The 19,142-nt window shown below is 31.6% G+C and overlaps 2 protein-coding genes across 17 annotated transcripts in view; one reads left to right on the top strand and one right to left on the bottom strand.

Moving 5' to 3' along the window:
* LOC139491293 (diacylglycerol kinase zeta-like) overlaps positions 1 to 19,142 on the top strand; it is a 203,098-nt gene that overhangs the window by 18,010 nt on the left and 165,946 nt on the right. The gene's annotated exons all lie outside the window — the stretch shown is intronic.
* The window catches only part of LOC139491297 (glutamate [NMDA] receptor subunit 1-like), a 137,157-nt gene that overhangs the window by 72,975 nt on the left and 45,040 nt on the right, over positions 1 to 19,142 (bottom strand). For both annotated transcript variants that reach the window (XM_071278904.1, XM_071278906.1), the window contains exon 2: positions 441 to 598. The gene's annotated coding sequence lies outside the window, so the exon portion shown is untranslated. The remainder of the gene's footprint in view (positions 1 to 440; positions 599 to 19,142) is intronic.

Below are 19,142 nucleotides of genomic sequence, written 5' to 3'. Positions count from 1 at the left end.
GAAGGCCGTACATTGATCTATAATGGTTTAATTTTATAAATTGTTATTTGGATGGAGTGTTGTCTCATTGGCACTCACACCACATCTTCCTATATCTATTCGTACATCACTAAGGAAACTTGTATCCCTGGAATAATAATAAATTCCACAGTAACCAAAGTGATTGATTCAATTTTGCATTCCATTAATTTGACCTTCATGTCAAGTTCATTTTTATTGTGATAAAGCAAACTATATAGCTTTGTAAAAATGAGTTGTTAACAAACAGAAATATAATTGGTTAATTAATGAGTGAAAAATGAGTGGTTAACAAACTGAAATATGATTGGTTAATGAGTGAAAAATAAGTGGTTGACAAACTGTAAAATAAGTAATTAACAAAATGAAAAACAAGAGATCAATGGTGTCTGAAATATAGATGTACACAGTCTATTACTTACTCTAAAGACAGTTCAGCTAAACTAGTTTCTAGAAGTAGAAATAGGAATCCTGATATGTAGGTAACTAATTATAAACCATCACCACATCTAGCTTCCAAAAGACCCACTGTGAGCTATTTCAATCACTGGTTGTCTCTTGCCTGTTCATTCATTGTCATCTATTTGTAAAAAAGTCAAAAGATATATGAGCTATACATGAATGAGACTGAAAACCCACACAAAAACCTATACGAAATCTAGATGTCAACTTGAGGTCAACAGTAGACAAATACAACTGATCTATTGAGCTCAATGGCTTAATCACATCTATTTGCACTTTTTTGCCCCTACTAGACATTATTGTGGATATTCTAATTCAGCCCCACAGTTCTTTTTGTAATGCAGCACAGGTCAAGGACCTTTGTTATAAAACTTTACTCAGAACTCAGGGTACAAAATTTTTGCTAGAAACATCATATCAAACATTTTGAATGAATGCTCGATTTTTTATTTGAGTACGGTACAATAATTTTTCTCAAAATGGGTATGACTGTATGGCGGATTTATTTTAGTCTCATGTCACACAGTTGATTTGTTTCAAAAGATTTTAGAATATTCTACCTATATTACTTAAGATTATAAAGGGCCCACAAAATGACTAGTTTAAAACCATTTAAATAGGAAAACAAGAAACTAGAAACACTTATGAACCACATCAACAAAAAACAACCACTGATCTGAGGACTTAAGGACAGGTGCAAACAAATGTCTTATTTTGGCCCTGGGTGAATGTATATAGGGAATGAAAAAAGGCTTGTTAGATTAATGTGTCCAATATTGTCTTGAGAATAGTCATACAAGTGAAAGAAACCCAATAAAAAAATAACATTACAAATTTTGCCCCCCTCCTCCCCACTCAAAAAAAAGAATTTGTATGTGAACCTATTATTTGATAAAGATTGAAAATTGTGAATAACATGAAGTTTTGGTTTTGTTGCCATGGCAGCTGGAGTATATAGATTCTGTTGGTCATTTTTTTTTCCGCATGAGCAAAGTGCTTTTTCATCCATATACTTGGCAAGGAAGTGTAAAGATTTGGATTTTCCTGGAATTAAGTGGCTCTGACTCTGTGAATCAATGGACAGACATGTGAATAGAACAGCTTCATTCAATATCTTGATAGAGGAGATATTGTTGTATCATGTTTAGACTAAATTGAGCCTTTTTATGGCATAATACTTGCAGATTATTCAATTGTGAGGGAACCAATTAATCTCGTATTGATCATGGGAATCATTAGCTTTTATTTAAGTTGATTACTTATGATTTACTGTGCTGATAAAAACCATTCTTGAATGAAACCAAATCAATTTGTAAAATTATTTGTTCAGTTCATTCAATCTTTTTCAATATTACATCTCTGACGTTTGTTTTTTTAATCAGTTAGACTGGTGAGCCTTTAATTGAAAAAAAAAAGGAAATGATTAATGAAATTAAAAATAGTTTTGGCAAGATTTGATATTTCTTTTCAATGTTCAAACCTAACAAATATATTTTCATCTCTTTCTATACACTGTTTTTAAAATTTGTTTTCTATTCTTATAGCAATCCTAAATGACGTTCTTCTTATGGTTGCTAAAAAAGTCCTGTTCAAATACTTACACTAATGTTTTTTGTTTGGTCTTGTACTCTTATTTTAAAAAGTTTGTTTTTGAATTAATGCTTTTGTTGCTATTTGGTGTATTAAGATATTAAATTTGCCAAGTGGTCTTAGTAATTACTATTGTTAAATCACTAGCTAGTCAACGCTGAGGTTGAAAGTTTGAATCCCACTTGTTGGGGTGCACTCAACTTCAATCTTAATTGACTATTAGATTGTCAGTTTTCCCATCGAAGGTCGTTGGTTTTCTCCGGGCACTGCAGCATTCCTCAAAAAATAAACTTTCTGCCACAAAAAAGCCTAAATGCGGTGTGCTTAAAAGTGGATTTAAAAACACCAAAAATCAAAAAATCAAATTCCATCAGATTTTTTGAATCTAAAAAAAATAGTACTGGATAATCCCGATATTTTAAGTTGTTCATGCAGTAACTATTTTAGGTATAAGATCACTTATTTTTCAAAACAAAAATAAAAAAAGTGTAAAATGAGCACATACATGTATAAAAAGGTATTTTACCTTGACATAAAGACATAAATTGATTTAAATCATAGAGATATCGCACAAGCTGGCAAAGCTGCTAATTAATTTTGTCAATTTTCTTACAAACCATATATATATATATATTGTGCTATATCTATATAATTAGCAGCTTTGCCAGCTTGTGCGATATCTCTATGATTTATAGTGTTGGATAAAATCTATAAGTCATTGAGAGAATATCACACTGATCTTTTTATGGAGAAGATGGATTGCGATTCATTCATTGAAAACATTGACACATTGAGATTCATTCATATTGGTCCTCTCATTTTCTAAGGTGATAATATGATGATAAGAACAACAGATTTTTGTATTGATTTAAGAGCATTAAAAGTATCAATATTTTAAAAAGACAGTAAAGATTTTACCTGTATTTTATTGTCTGTGGATTATAAAGGCCGGAAAAAGTTTTCCAATATTCTTGGAAATTTTACAATGAAATTTCAAGCAGGTAAACATTTTATTTCTAAATAATGGATAAATAGAATTTGTTTCATTGTCATTTGATTGCACTATCTATGCATGCAGAGAAACTTTATTTCTTTTCACCTTTTTTTTTTCATGGCTAAAGTATTGATTTAAAGTGCATGTATATTGAAACTTCAAAAAGAAAGATTGCAAATGTTGGTACATGTATGAGAGAAACTAAAGTAAACAGGCTATTATCTGAAATTTAATTTGGTATTATAATGTTTTGAGCAGTTCATAACACTTTCCATGTATTTTGTATAGATAGTGTTGTGTTCGGCACAGTACATTCTATTGAAAATGTGCTATCTTCTTTGTAATAGAAAGTGTAAATGTGCACAGTACAGAATAAAAAGGGAATTTATTAAAATTGCAAATTCCATAATTAAAAATAGTTCCAAGTTCAAATAATAACCTGTTAGTAATAAATTTCAAAGGATTTTTTACAACTCTTTTTTTATCTCACCTGGCCAAAAGGGTTGTTGGGTTGCTGCCCCTGAATTGGTAATTTTAAGGAAAATTTCGCGTTTTTGGTTATTATCTTGAATATTATTATAGATAGAGATAAGCTGTTAACAGCAACAATTTTCAGCAAATTAGATCTAAAATAAGTCAACATGACCAAAATGGTCAAATGACCTCTTAAGGAGTAATTGCCCTTTATAGTCATTTTTTACCAATTTTTCGTAAATTTTTGTAATCTTTTACAAAAATCTTCTCCTCTGAAACTACTGGGTCAAATTTAACCGAACTAAGCCACAATCATTATTAGGGTATCTAGTTCAAAAATGTGTGTAGTGACCCAGCCAACCCATCAAGATGGCCGCCATGGCTAAAAATAGAACATAGGGGTAAAATGTAGATTTCGACTTATAACTCTGAAACCATTTAAGCATTTAGAGCAAATCTGACAAGGGGTTAAAATGTTTAACAAGTCAATATCTATTTGCCCTGAAATTTTTAGATGAATATGACAACTGGTTGTTTACAGTTTGGTTGCTGCCCCCAAATTGGTATTTTTCAAAGAAATTTGGCAGGTTATTATCTTGAATACTGTTATAGATAGAGATGAACTGTAAACAGCAATAATGTTTAGCAAAGTAAGATCTAAAAATAAGTCAATGTTACCAAAATGGTCAGTTGACCCCTGAAGGAGTTATTGCCCTTTATAGTAAATTTTTAACAATTTTCACTTATTTGGTAAATTTTTGTAAATTTTTACAAAATGCTTTTCTCTGTATCTAAAGGGCGAAGTTAATTATATAAAGAGAAAATTGTAAGTAGCAAGAATGTTCAGTAAAGAAAGATCTACAAACACAATTTTTTCATGAATCCATCTGTGTCCTTCATAGACCAAGGTGAGCGACACAGGCTCTTTAGAGCCGCTAGTTTTGTTGTTTTATCAATCAAAAAAGCTTTAGCTTATTTGAAGTTACAAAGACAGTACAACAACCATTAGCAGGGGACCAGGGGTGGATCAAGCCATTTTTAAAAGGAGGTTCCCAACCCAGAAGAAACGGCGAGTTCCAACTATATGTCCCCATTCAAATGCATCAATCACCCCAAAAAAGGGGGAGTTCCAACTATATGTCCCCATTCAAATGAATCGGTCACCCAAAAAAAGGGGGAGCTAAATACCCAGAACCCTCCTCCTGTATCCTCAACTGGGGCAAACATTGGTTCTCTGTCACAGAAAGTACTAGATCAATAAAAGATTTGAATCATTTGAGCCTTCTAAAGTTGTCTCCCCTGTCTCACAATGAGAGACATAATGACAGTGAAAGGTAAGGCTATTTATAAGAAGCTGTATCTTATAGAATGTAGAAGATGGACATTTTATACATTTTGTATCTTGTATACAGATGCTTTATGTTCTAAAGTTTCCCTCTAGCATTTGTCTGTTATCCTTGACCTCATTTTCAATGTTCAGTGACAGGGTAAGCGTTTAATGAGAAGCTGTATCTTATAGAAGGTAGAAGGCAGACACTTCATATCTTGTATACAGATGCTTTATATTGTAAAGGCTCCCTCTAGCATTCGTCTGTTGTCCTTGACCTCATTTTCAATGTTCAGTGACAGGATAAGCGAAGCTGTATCTTATAGATGGTAGAAGATGGAAACTTTATATCTTTTATACAGATGCTTTATGTTCTAAAGTTTCCAATTGGCATTTGTCTATTGTCCTTGACCTCATTTTCAATGTTCAGTGACAACTATTTACTTCATTTATTTCTCACATTTGATAAGTAATAAGACAACCATATAGAATATACAGAATCTTTGCAAGGTAAATATTGCTGCCGGACAGGTTTCACCCTACCTTATTGTCTTTATTTCATAGATCAGTGATCAACTGTTATGTGTCCATTGTTCAGTCTTTTTCTAAAATTTTAAAAGCAACTGGTCAACTATATTTGGTGTATAGAATTATTGCAAAATATACATATACATGTTCACCAGCCAATGTTTATCTGCCCTTGACCTCATTGTTTCTTTCTTTTGTTTTCTAAAGTTAATAGATGTCTTGCAAATTATTCCATTTCTTTAGGGAATCTTGTATTTTGTTGAATGTTTGAATACTAAATCACTTTATAAAGAAGACGTATTGTTAAATAGATTAACTCATTTATCTAGTGAATACCTGACGGGATTTATTTTATATTTTGTGGATACCAATATTTGTATGTTATGAAAAGTTGTATTGCCATGGATACCAGATTTTATGGTTTATGAAAATTCTGCATAAAACTTAGTCTAAAGAAATTATATTTCTCATTAAACATTTGAGCTCTTGTTTCTTGAATCATGTATACAGTATACTCATGAAATTCCATAAAAGTTTACCCCTGCTACATTATTTAAGTATGTGCCTGTCCCAAGTCAGGAGCCTGTAATTCAGTGGTTGTTGTTTGTTTATGTGTTACATATTTGTGTTTCTTTCATTTTTATGCCCCACCTACGATAGTAGAGGGGCATTATGTTTTCTGGTCTGTGCCTCCGTTCGTCTGTCCGTCCATCTGTGCGTCCGTTCGTCCGTCCAGTTAAAGTTTTTGGTTGAGGTAGTTTTTGATGAAGCTGAAGTCCAATCAACTTGAAACTTAATACACATGTTCCCCATGATATGATTTTTTTAATTTTAATGCCAAATTATAGTTTTGACCCCAATTTCATGGTCCACTGAACATAGAAAATGATAGTGCAAAGTTCAGGTTAAAGTTTTTGGTCAAGGTAGTTTTTGATGAAGTTAAAGTTACATCAACTTGAAACTTAGTACACATGTTCCCTATGATATGATCTTTCTTATTTTAATTCCAAATTAAAGTTTTGACCCCAATTTCACGGTCCACTGAACATAGAAAATGATGGTAGGAGTGGGGCATCCGTGTACTATGGACACCTTCTTGTTTTATATAAATAAGTCTGTTAGTTTTCTCGTTTGAATTGTTTTACATTGTCTTATTGGGGCCTTTTGTAGCTGACTATGCGGTATAGGCTTTGCTTATTGTTGAAGGCTGTACGGTGACCTATAGTTGTTAATGTCTGTGACATTTTGGTCTCTTCTGGACAGTTGTCTCATTGGCAATCATACCACATCTTCTTTTATACAGTACACACAGTAGTTGATCATGACTCATTGGCATTTGGACCGTCTAATATTTCTGTGATATAGCCTTTTTGCAAAAGAGTTCTCAAAATCTTTTTATATATATATTTGGTGGTCCCTGAAGAAAAACCGTTGGTCCTCACTACTATTTCTATTACAAATACCAAAATTGTGTCGGTCCTTTATAAATTTTGGTGGTCAAATCCCTCAGACCACCACTTATCGAAAAACTCTGCTTTTTGTGCTAAAGTGACATAAATTAAAGCAAAAACACCAATCAATCAAATCATCTTTAGTATATTCTTAAACTTGTATATTTAGGTCTATACATTTACAAGTTGGGGCCTCAGTGGCTGAGTGGTCTTAGTAGTTACTACTGTAATCACTTAGCCAGTCAACACTGACGTTACAACGTGAGATCAAACCTGGCTAGTGTGAGTGCACTAGACTCCCTTCTTAATTGACTTTAATTATCAGTTTCCATATCGAACGTCTGTGCTTTTCTCTGGGCACTCTGGCTTCCTCCACCAATAAAAACAAGCCCCAAAAGCCTTGCTTTTAAAGTGGCATTAAAATACAAAAAATCAATCAAATTACATATACACAGTCAATATAGAGATTATCAATGCTGGTCTTGATTCCAGGAAACCTATCAGATTGTATTCTTTAATGGTTAAGACTTCCTTAACATTTAAGTAGGATTAAAATGATGACATTTCTTTGAAGTTTAATGTAGTAACAATTCTTATATCATTTATAGAAGAGCTAGGTTTGTTGAAAAAAAAACATTTTCCATTTAGTAATGGGTTGATCAAAGGGATTTATTGTACAAATCCATTATATACTGTGATTGAAAATTACTCCCTCAATTATGTTAAAAAAATAAGTCATTTATTGATCTTATTTTCTATTTTCTATCCTAATTGATGGAAACAAGCATATTGCAACATTGAAGTACTTTTCTTGTGGTTGTATGGTTGTGATAAGAAAACTGGTCAAATTTGTTTTTTCTAAATCTGAAACATTTATTTACCCCAAAACAGTACATTCTGTAAAGTCGCATATCAGCAATAAATTAAGGCCCCAATATGACAAAATGTCAAATATTCAAACTTTAACGGCCTAATTTAGGACAAAACAAATGAATCACAACGTTGGAAGAAACTTTTAATTTTTTTTTTTGAAATGGAATGACTCATCAGATTGGCACTAAGGACAAAAAACACCAAACTTAAGGACAAAAGACACAATCATGTTTTCTAGATCGTAATTTATTGAATTTTTGTGTTTTGAAAATGTGCACTATTATTTCTTAAAAAATGTTTTTTTTTGAAATTTTGGTGAGGTAAAATACTCATACTCTAAGATTAGTTTAGACAAGTTTTACAATAAGTTTATGTTTACTGTGTTTCACTGTAGATTTATATTCAAAGTTTGAATCAGACAGGTTTCACTGTAGTAGGAATTAGCTTTGTTTTATCGAGATACATGTATTATGCAGGCAATCCATTACACAAATCAGACTTTAGATTTTTGTAGTTATATCAGGAATGTTTATCACAAGACAAATATGCTTTTGTTGATTTGCAGCATGATGATTCCTATTGTGTTAGTATTTGTTTAATATTTCTGTATAAATTTAGATGTTATCTCAAGTTTTCCTGGAAATTGTATTATTTTACAATCACCATTACTACCTGTTTTATTGAATATTTGAATTTCTAGACTAGTGCCAAAAACTTTATCTAATAATTAATTAAAGGTATTTATTTGGCATTGACAATGATTTATTATAATGTACAATTCCATATATTTTTACCCAATCAATTGCTAAATTTTTACAAATGATAAGGTTTAATAAAAACTCTATTTTGACATGGTTTTAGTACTATTTCTAAGCCATATCTGGTTAAGTAGCACCCCTGAGATATTTTGATTTCACAAATTTGTACATACAGCGCTTATCATTCCTGAAGCAATGCCTGGATTTTGGTGGCCGTCACTTTAATTGTTTTAGAGTATTATGCCCTAAACAAATGGAAATCTTGCTAATTTTTTTATTTCCGTTCTATAACTTTATTAATAAGTTTGTCTCAACCAAATGTTATGAAACTTAGACAATGGTTATTACCAATAAACTCAGATCACGTTTGAATTTTTGTAGTGTCCATTTTACTGTTGTTGAGTTATGTCACTTTATAATGTTATAATATATGCAAGTAGGGGCACCATCTGTGTCCCATGGACACATTCCCAATTTATGTTAGTTTTATTTTGTTTTAACTATCAAGTGCCTTGTAAATTGATCAGAAAAACCAACAGTATAAATAAAAGAAGTACCCCGTAGTAGGGTATACATCGGTATATATATATATATAATTAGTTCCTTTTTATATCATTGGTGTTGTTATGTACACTTTTTTGGCGTTTATATAATATAATTATACACACCAAAGAGATACCAACCAAAGACACACAAGGCTCTAATTATCTTGTAAAAAAGCAATCATCCCTTAAAGAATTAGTTGATGATTCAATTCAATGTTATGAGATTTGAACAAACTCCAAAGGTACAAATCTTGATAAAAATTCAATAGCGTAATAAATAAAAATCCTTATTTGAAGCTTAAAGAACTATATATAGGTTATGCACCGAACAGGGAAGAAAGATTGAATCTATCTCTATTACAACAATAAATATTGACTACTGGTACTATTGTTCTGAGTGTAGTAATTAGTATCTTGAAATCAAATTCTATTACTCCCACTCTATAATATGATCTATTGTTACCTAAAGCAGGACAATTATGGCATCATGTGACGTTATCATGTGACATAATCTACTATTATAGCATCATATGACATAAGCTTTTATTATCCTATATGTCCTTATTCTATTATTGTAAGTCCTAACAGAAATATTATATCTAACTTAAACCTAGGTGGTTTAAATACACAATGTTTTAGAAAATATCATGAATAGAAAAAGTTATCATCAATTATCAAACACTTAAACAAATAAAATAATGTTCTGGTTTTGACATTTTTGTTGGTTAAATTCTCATATTTCTGAACTTATCCAGCAAGAAAAATCAGATTTTTATGTACATTATCAATGTTTTGTATATGCTTAACTCGCCTGTGCAAGAAAGCAAGACAAACTGAAACTGTATGCTTTCATACTGGAATTCTATTTTGCCAACTAGGTCGTTACCAGGAGAAGTAAAGAGAATACAAATAATGTTCTCACTGTGGAATTGTAATAGGCCAAAATTCCGGTATCAGTTATTAACTAACATATTTTTTACTGGACAAATTTATTTGATTTGAACTATAGCTAGTGATGCAAGAGTGTTTAGTAGAAACATAAAATAGTTTCATCCTGCTGTTCTTGTGACAGCATTAATATATTATGTGACATCATTTACACCTGCTGTAGTGTAAAGTCCTTGTAAAGTAATTACAATCATATTAGATTTGTACACTCAGGTCAAATAAAAAATATCTGTTTCCTATTTACCTACCTATCCTGTATTCTAAGCTTAAAAATAGCCTACCTTAAAGGATTTTTTTGCCGTTGTCGAGCCTGCGACTTTTGTTGCAGAAAGCTCGACATAGGGATAGTGACCCGGCGGCGACGTTTTCTAACTTCTTAAAAGCTTTATCATGTTTATATTTTAGAAGGTGAAAGACCTGGATGCTTCATACTTTATATATGGATGCCTTATGTTACGAACTTTCCGTCAGTCACATGTCCAATGTCTTTGACCTCATTTTCATGGTTCAGTAACTACTTGAAAAAAAAGTTAAAATTTTTTGTAATGTTAAATTCTCTCTTATTATAGGTAATAGGATAACTATATTTGGTATATGCGTACCTTGCAAGGTCCTCATGCCTGTCAGACAGTTTTCACTTGACCTCGACCTCATTTCATGGATCAGTGAACAAGGTTAAGTTTTGGTGGTCATGTCCATATCTCAGATACTATAAGCAATAGGTCTAGTATATTCGGTGTATGGAAGGACTGTAAGGTGTACATGTCCAACTGGCAGGTGTCATCTGACTTTGACCTCATTTTCATGGTTCAGTGGTTCTAGTTAAGTTTTTGTGTTTTGGTCTGTTTTTCTTATACTATATGCAATAGGTCTACTATATTTGGTGTATGGAATGATTGTAAGGTGTACATGTCTAGCTGGCAGGTATCATCTGACCTTGACCTCACTTTCATGGTTTAGTGGTCAAAGTTAAGTTTTGGAGTTTCAGTCTTTTTTTCTAAGACTAATTGCAATAGGTCAACTATATTTGGTGTGTGGAAATATTTTATTATCTATATGTCAGTTGCACAGGTTTTATTTGACCTTGACCTCATTTTCATGGTTCATTGCTCAGTGTTAAGTTTTTATGTTTTGGTCTGTTTTACTTAAACTATAAGCAATAGGTCAACTATATTTGTTGCATGGAAGAATTGTTAGCTGTACATGACACCTGGCATGGTTCATCTGACCTTGACCTCATTTTCATGGTTCATGGTCAATGTTTAATTTTCTTGGTTAAGTTTATGTGACAGTTGTAATTAAGCTTTATATTTAGGACTATCAACATAATATCAATGATTTGTAAAGAAGGCGACACATTTCAGCGTGTGCACTTTTGTTTTTCAAAAAGCCCTGTTAAAGTCAGAATTTCTCTCCCCTAGACTCAATTTAAAAAAAAACAATTGAAAAAAAAAATCCCCTGCCTTCCTACCCTCTTTTTTCAAAGATTTAATAGGAAACACACATATTATTCTATTTGGACATGGTAGTGACATATTTTGCCTTGTTTTGTACTTTTTACAAAATCATGTACCTGCAACTTAAAACTTATAATAATAAATTGTTTAATAAATTTTAATTATAATAATTGTTCTCATTTTGAATTTTCATGAAATATTTGCCACTGAACTCTTGGCAAAGTTAGTAAACAGCAATAATGATCATTTATAAATGATCAATAAAAAATTTGGCATATTGGAGTAGACAGTAAAAAGTAAAATAAAATAAATATGAAATTGTGCCTGAAATCAATTGTTACCCACTGGATTCGTTTGATTTTCTGCTTATATATATCTGTTTTATTGTCTAGAAAGTTTAAAATTTTCAATAAAGACTGTGAAGTTATATTGATCAAGGTTTAATCCTACACACAAACGTCTATCTAGTTCTACTTATATAATGATTTCTGCATGGACTGCAGATTGTATTCAGCGTTTCTGTGAAATATTAGTGTTAATATTACTTAAAAAAGGAATATTGATTAAGAAAAGGCTTTAAATCATTTTTGTAATGGAAGTGTTTGGATATTGTGGATATTAATTTTGATTTCAGGTAAATTATTATCGTTTTATTTGTATCTTGCTTTATTAATTTGTCTTATTTATATCAGCTTTGGGATTTCTCTTTCACTTGTTCAATATTTTTTTATTTTATCTCTGTTTCTTTGAGGTATCTTATATAATCATGGAATATAAGGAAGTTTGACATCTTTTTTGCCCTATATCAATCTGTCACTTTAAAAAAAAGTTTTCAGCAACTTATTTGTTTTCAAAAGAAGAAAAAAAATAAGTAAAACTTTGACAAAATGTAGTATATATGTTATGTTGATATATATTTGAAATTGAAAAAAATGTGTGGTTTGATTTAGATTTTTCAAAATAATTTTGCTTACATCACTGTTGATGTCATCTAACATTAAACAAATGTACTATTAAAATAACTCTCAATCTATTGAACTGATTATGTCAAAATTTGACTGTAATGCTTTAAATTAAACAACACATATTTAAAAGAAAGAAATCATATTCACATAATACAATGAAAAAGTCTGCTTTATTACACGGAAAAGCACTGTTATGTGACTAAAAAAACTAGATATATCAGAAATTATGAATATGATATTTTAAGATAGCTCTTACAGAAGGCTTCATGGGGTCAATGATTTGTTTTCTTGCTACATTCAGAAATAGACATTTTTTCATAAATCTGAATTATTATAGTTATTTCCCCTTTAATTAACGAGTTATTTTGATTTTTTAGCATCAATCAAAAGATATCTGTATAATTGTTTTAAAAGTTAATACCAAAAGATAAAATCATATGAATATCTTCATTTGAATCAAAGGTTTAAGATATTAATTGCAATTCAGGATTAAAATTTGCCAATGTGAGTGATAATCTTAGCTAGACTGATCATAAAAGAAACTGCCGATTTTCAATTTTTATTACCAACCCTGCTAGATCCTCTTATAGCCAGTCAAGGTTGTTAAAAACACCATCATCAATTTTTTAAAATTTCCTCAGAAAAATGCTAGAGCCACTTGACTTTTATAGCTCATAATAAACGTTTTTACACAATATTTTAATAAAGTAGTAAAACATTATTTACTTCTCAAAGTGTAAGACGCAATAAAAATCGTATGCTTGCATCATCTTACCCAAATACAGATTTAATAAAGTCCTGAACATTTCGACATTTGTTTGTTTATTTTTGAAAATACCGGTTTGTAACAAATCACAAGTACATGTTAAGATTCGACTAAATACTGATATCCCGATATCTTCAGGTAATATGCTATATAGTTGTCTTCATCTGAGTCCTTTGGTTTCTTGTGTCTAATTGACAATCACACTATCATTTTCTTATTTTTATGTCCGTCTATCTTAACTAAGTATAATGTTAATGATAAAAACGGTAAATTGGGAATCTGAACTTATATGGTAATATTAAAGAATTACTTTTTGGTTTTTCATGTAAATATCATGATACTGGTAGAACATACCCAATTTTATATGCAGGGAAACAAATGTGACGGACAAAAGGCTTTACAGTAAAAATCTAAGTTTATATATTATGGCAATATGATTAATGGCTATATGATTGTTTTGGTCTAGAGTCGTCACTAGTCTGTTGGGACTGTCTATTAATCTGCCAGCAAACACTCCTATTTTTATTTTTTGTGAAGAATAGTACTTTCAGCTTGCCTGAAACGTATTGACTCAGCTAATTTCCAATTAGCAAAGGATTTACAAAAAAATCGCAGTTTACGCAATTCAAATTTGTAAACGCATCGTGGAGATGTGATTTGTATCCATCTTCTGTCAACATTCTGTATAAATGTTTGCATTAGAAATGAATGGCAAGATTTAATTTGCATGTAGGATGCAGATGCATGAGAAGTTATAATTAGTTTCCAGGAAGGTTAATAGATTTAGGTTTGTGGAGAAAATTTCCAAACTTTAACATGTAAGTATGCTTAGAATCTTTAAAAAAAGTTTGTTTGCTTTGACTTTGTTTCCTGTATGAGGGTAGATGATTCAAAATTCAGATATGGTAGAGAATAAAGGACTCCTGGCAGTTTTTTCTGATATTTTGTTTAAAGTTACGCGTAATTATGCCGTGAGAATTGAATTGAAATCTTACCTGTATATATTAAAAAACAAAAAAAAGATTTGGGATTTTTTGGTCTCTATATGTTAGTTATACCCTTCACAATAAAAGGTAGGAAGAGGAATTCAAGGCCAGCTGAGGGACGCCTCCAGGTGCGGGAATTTCTCGCTACATTGAAGACCTGTTGGTGACCTTCTGCTGTTGTGTTTTCTATGGTTGGGTTGTTGTCTCTTTGCCACATTCCCCATTTCCATTCTCAACTTTAAGGTTTGACAACGGGCTTCAATTTGTCATGTTTTTGTCACTCTTCATTTATGAGCTCTTTAGATTCTCTAAATTCAGATGTATTACATGCATGATCTGTTTAGGGGCCAGCAGATGTGAGAGTGTTGGATTTTCTATCTGTGTTGAAGACCCATTGGTGGCCTTAATTAGTCTGTTTTCAATTTTATTATTTGTGTTTTGAAAAATTTGTATAAGATTCAATTACCTGTTTCTTATTCTACAAATAAAAAGTATAGCTTGGCTTATGAATCCATGGCTCATTAGTAAAACTTTTTATGTATATATCCTAGGAAAAAACAGTTACAAAATTCTTAGGAAAAGTTGAAAACCTGTGAATTGAATCCCTGTAAGCAATTTAAAAAAATGCTTCATAAAAATTACATGATCAAAATTCAAAATGGGGCGTTGGAATCCCCCTTTCTTTTTGACCATCAATGAATTTGAATGGGGATATATAGTTGGAACCCACCTATATCCTGGGTTGGAAACCCCCCTTTTAAAAATGGGTTGACCCACACCTGTGCTATTGAACAGAGGTTATAGTCTCAACTCATTGTTTTCACTTAGACAAATGAAAAGATATAAAGTATAGGGTTCATTATGTTGATTAATTTGTTAGACAGATTACAAAGAGAGTCGAATGTTAGGAAAATCCTATTATTTTGTAACTGATTCCGGTCCTAATGCCGTCATTATAAGTGAAAAATAATGTCTAGGTTTAAGGAATAATGATTCTATTGTGCATTTTGGTAGAAAAAGAAATGAATTGTGGGATTACGCTGGAAATTGAAAGATTAAGGTGTATTATGGTGACAGTGATATCTCTACCTAGGAAGCCATTAAGATGATAGAAACTAGTTCAGACTTCTCAACTTTTAGAATAAATTGTTATTGGCCTTTTTTTCTTTTGAGGTTTTTAATTAAAACTAGTGAATGTCCAGGGAAAATGACCCATGTTTTCTTGATGGAAAAGATTATTTCTGTCCTAGTGAACATATACTGCCTATCACGTTTCATCACGGAAAAGAGCAATTTACCAACTTGTGTATTATGTTGGCTCATGGTCTTGTATTCTACATATTAGTGATTACTGGTCAGTTATATACAAGGAGATACTTAATTACTCTATTCTATACCAGACAGTTAGAATATCATAATTGGACACAACTTCATTATTTTAGATGAGAAATTTTGACCAGGGTTGGACGAAGTCCAAAACTCAGGCTTATTGAATTTGTATGGTGATATGTTGTACCTTATTTGTATAATCAATTCCTTCAGTTTTCAACTCAGATATTACACGTACTACATCATAACATGTGAGATTTTGTTGCTGTATTGAAGACCCATTGGTGGCCATTGTCTGTTTTCAGCTCTTTGGTCAGGATTTGTCTCTTTGTCACCTTCCCCATTTCTATTGTCAATTTTATTGTACACCTGCTTTTATGGAATTGTTTGCAGAATTTTTCCAATTTTTAAGACTTGGTAGATTTTTCCCTCAGACATATCAGACTATTTTGATTTGAGCATTACTGATAAGTCTGATTTAGGTGAAATCTGTCTAGCTGACTCTGGCATTTAAATTGATAAGCCTCAGGTATGCATTGATGAGTTTCTACCCTGCAGTGGAAGACAGTGCATCATCAGGTGGATCCAGCAACTTTCATCAGAGGGGAACCACTGACTGTCTAATAAGGGGTGTGCAATAGTCATGCTTATCTAAATAATCAACCAATTTTTTCCCACAAAAGGAAAACTATAGGTCACCATATGACTTTCAACAATGACAAAAACTTGGATATTACATAGTATTTGATACTGTTTCTGTGTTGTAGCAGAATATATTGTCTTACAATTTAATTGAAAATGAATTACTTTCATGACCTATTTAGTGATTTTATTTCTATGAAAATAAATTTATATATATATAGATATATATTTATTTCATAAGGGTACCAGTAGGATCGTCATTAAATCAATACAGATTTTATAAATAATTTAAAATCTACATGGAACCTGTATTAATTCAATACATTATATTTTACCAGATTTTTCTTCATCTTGTTTGATATAGCAATTAATAAACCTCCCTTGGCAATTAAAAACTGGCATTGAATAATTTAAAGTTTCTACTAATAATTGTCTTCCCCCTATCAAAATAAATAAAAATCTTGACAGATTTCAGTTGCAAAGGATTAATTGTAGTATAAAAACTAGATTGATAATTTGATATTGTCAACCTTTTGGCATATAGATTTTGTGACTAGATTAAAATTTAATTGGTTTCTCTAAATCAATCTTATTATTTTAAATTTGATCTCCCCCAATGGCTACTCTGATGAGTAATGCAAATACTGTAATACATAGAATCAGAAATTAGTTCCTATTTATTTTGGTACCATAATATGTCAGAAAAAACTGAAATAAAATCTATTAAATAAGCATACTGGAATATGAATGAAATGTTGGTCAGATATAGGGTATACATTATTTCAATAATACAGCGAACCAACCACACAAAAAATTAAAGACAACTAATGGTAAACATTGATTGTAAGTTATCATCAGCTGAAATGTTCTTGACTGAAGAACAAGCTGAAGTGTTCTTGACTGAAGAACATTTTTTCTCAAACGATTTTTTGTGAAATGAGTCACAGATATCTATATGATATGTCAATCTCAATGTAGGGGTCTCGTTGGCTTAGCCACTCACAAAGTCTAACTAGTTCTACCACTGTAATCACTAGAGTTCTACTACTGTAACCACTAGCCGGTCAACAGTGACTCCAACTCAACACTGAGATTGAGTTCGAACCCCGCTCGTGCAAGTGCACTCGACATCAATATTAATTGACTAGAGTTGTCAGTTTTACTATTGAAGGTCATGGTTTTTCTCTTGGTACTCTTGCTTCCTCGTGCAATAAAAACTGGGCACCACAAAATAAATCAAATGTGGCACTCAAAAGTGGTGTAAAACACCAAGAATCAATCAATCAATATCAATGTTACCCTGTCCCTCAAATAAGTTTTGATTTAATCTTTCGGTGGCTATTGACTCAAATGACTAATAAAATTGAGAATGGAAATGGGGAACAGTGACATATTAAGATTTTGACTTGAAATCTACAATACTAAAATAACGAGGTCAAATTTGTCAGCCGTCATGGGGTAAAAACGACAAATCAAAGAATTCAACTTTATATATAGCTAATATAGGACAATGGTGTAGATTAAAAATTACACCACTTCAGACCCTTTTGTTTTCCACATAATTAATATTGCCAATAATTAACAAGTTCCGGGTCGAATCCGATACTGATACCAATAGTATATTCACCGGTTACCTATTACCTTATCTGTACGTTCCGCATCTGACAGGAGCACCACCAAACGGTGTATTTATGATTTTGCTATATACACGGAAATTCAACCATTGTCGCATTGTTCCCTATTGTAGTAATTTAATCAGTAAGACTTTCAAAGATAATAATACGAATACTAAAAATCTGGACTTAAAATAAGGTGTATAGGTACAGTTTTCAATTTGTTAGCGGGCATGACGTAAAACAATAAATCAAAGAATTCAACTTTATTTATAAGTTATAACTATAAATACAAGACAATGCTGTCAATTAAAAAAGTTGTATTTCAAAAAATGATGCAGGACAGTAATTGTATGTACCTGCATGCTGTGATACATAAATTTCTTAGTTCAAACAAAAGTTTGAAATGTTTCAAGAACAAAAGCAAAAAGCAGCACCAATTAGTTTATCATAGAATCTATTTGCATTTGTATCCTTTTGTGCAGATGTAAATTAAATCAGTATAGGTGACCAGAGTGTTGACAAGTTAATTGTCTAATGTCAAAGCATAATAGAAATTATTTGGTTAGTCAGTTTATTAGATCGTAGATTTGTTTCAGAATGTATGCAAGCATAAATAACAATATTTTTCATATCTTAGTTCATTAGCCAGTTTAAGTTGTTTCCAAGAAAGCTTAACGGATAACAATTATGCTCTTTTGTTGAAATAAATTGGGGACAATCTATTCTGGTCCCTGGAGATGTTCTAATTTAGTGGCGGCTCAGTCAACACGACAAGTATATTTTGCATCGCTAATGATTAAATGATCGATTTTTATATGGGTTTGGTGTTCTATATAGCTTGCAGGTTAAAAGGGGTTGATTAGTTTCATCAAACACAGGCGATATAATGGTGCAGACAAGATGCTAATTTTCTCCTATTAGACCAAATGTTAACACAGTCGGTGTGTTTTTTAAGAGGAATATATGACGTCAATTGTTGTCACTAGACTAGTAATTTACTACAAATGCAAAAAAGGCACTAATTAAATATTGAATTACAGATCTCAATTCCAGAGGCAGATTTAGGGGGGGGGGCCCAGGGGGCCCGGGCCCCCCCTTTTTGGGAAAAAATTTGGTTGCTTATATAGGGAATCACTGAAGCGTGACTGGAGCGGGCCCCCTCTTAGGTCAGTCAGTGGGCCCCCACTTATGAAAATTTCTGGATCCGCCACTGAATTCTTCACGCAGAAAGAAGGAGTATAGCTGTGTTAGATCTACAATATTTTATTAATAAATCTGTGATTTACCAAATCAAACATGTACATAGTTTTCTAGTTAAAAATATTCAGAATTAATATTAAAATTACGGTACTAGAATATTCAGAATTATTAAAAATCCTAGGCATTTTATAATATTAATTCGGATCACGCTTA

The sequence above is a fragment of the Mytilus edulis genome, chromosome 10 (assembly GCF_963676685.1).
Source record: "Mytilus edulis chromosome 10, xbMytEdul2.2, whole genome shotgun sequence".
Taxonomy (NCBI): domain Eukaryota; kingdom Metazoa; phylum Mollusca; class Bivalvia; order Mytilida; family Mytilidae; genus Mytilus; species Mytilus edulis.
Note: the sequence above shows the minus strand (reverse complement) of the source record. Positions and strands in the feature narration are given on the sequence as shown.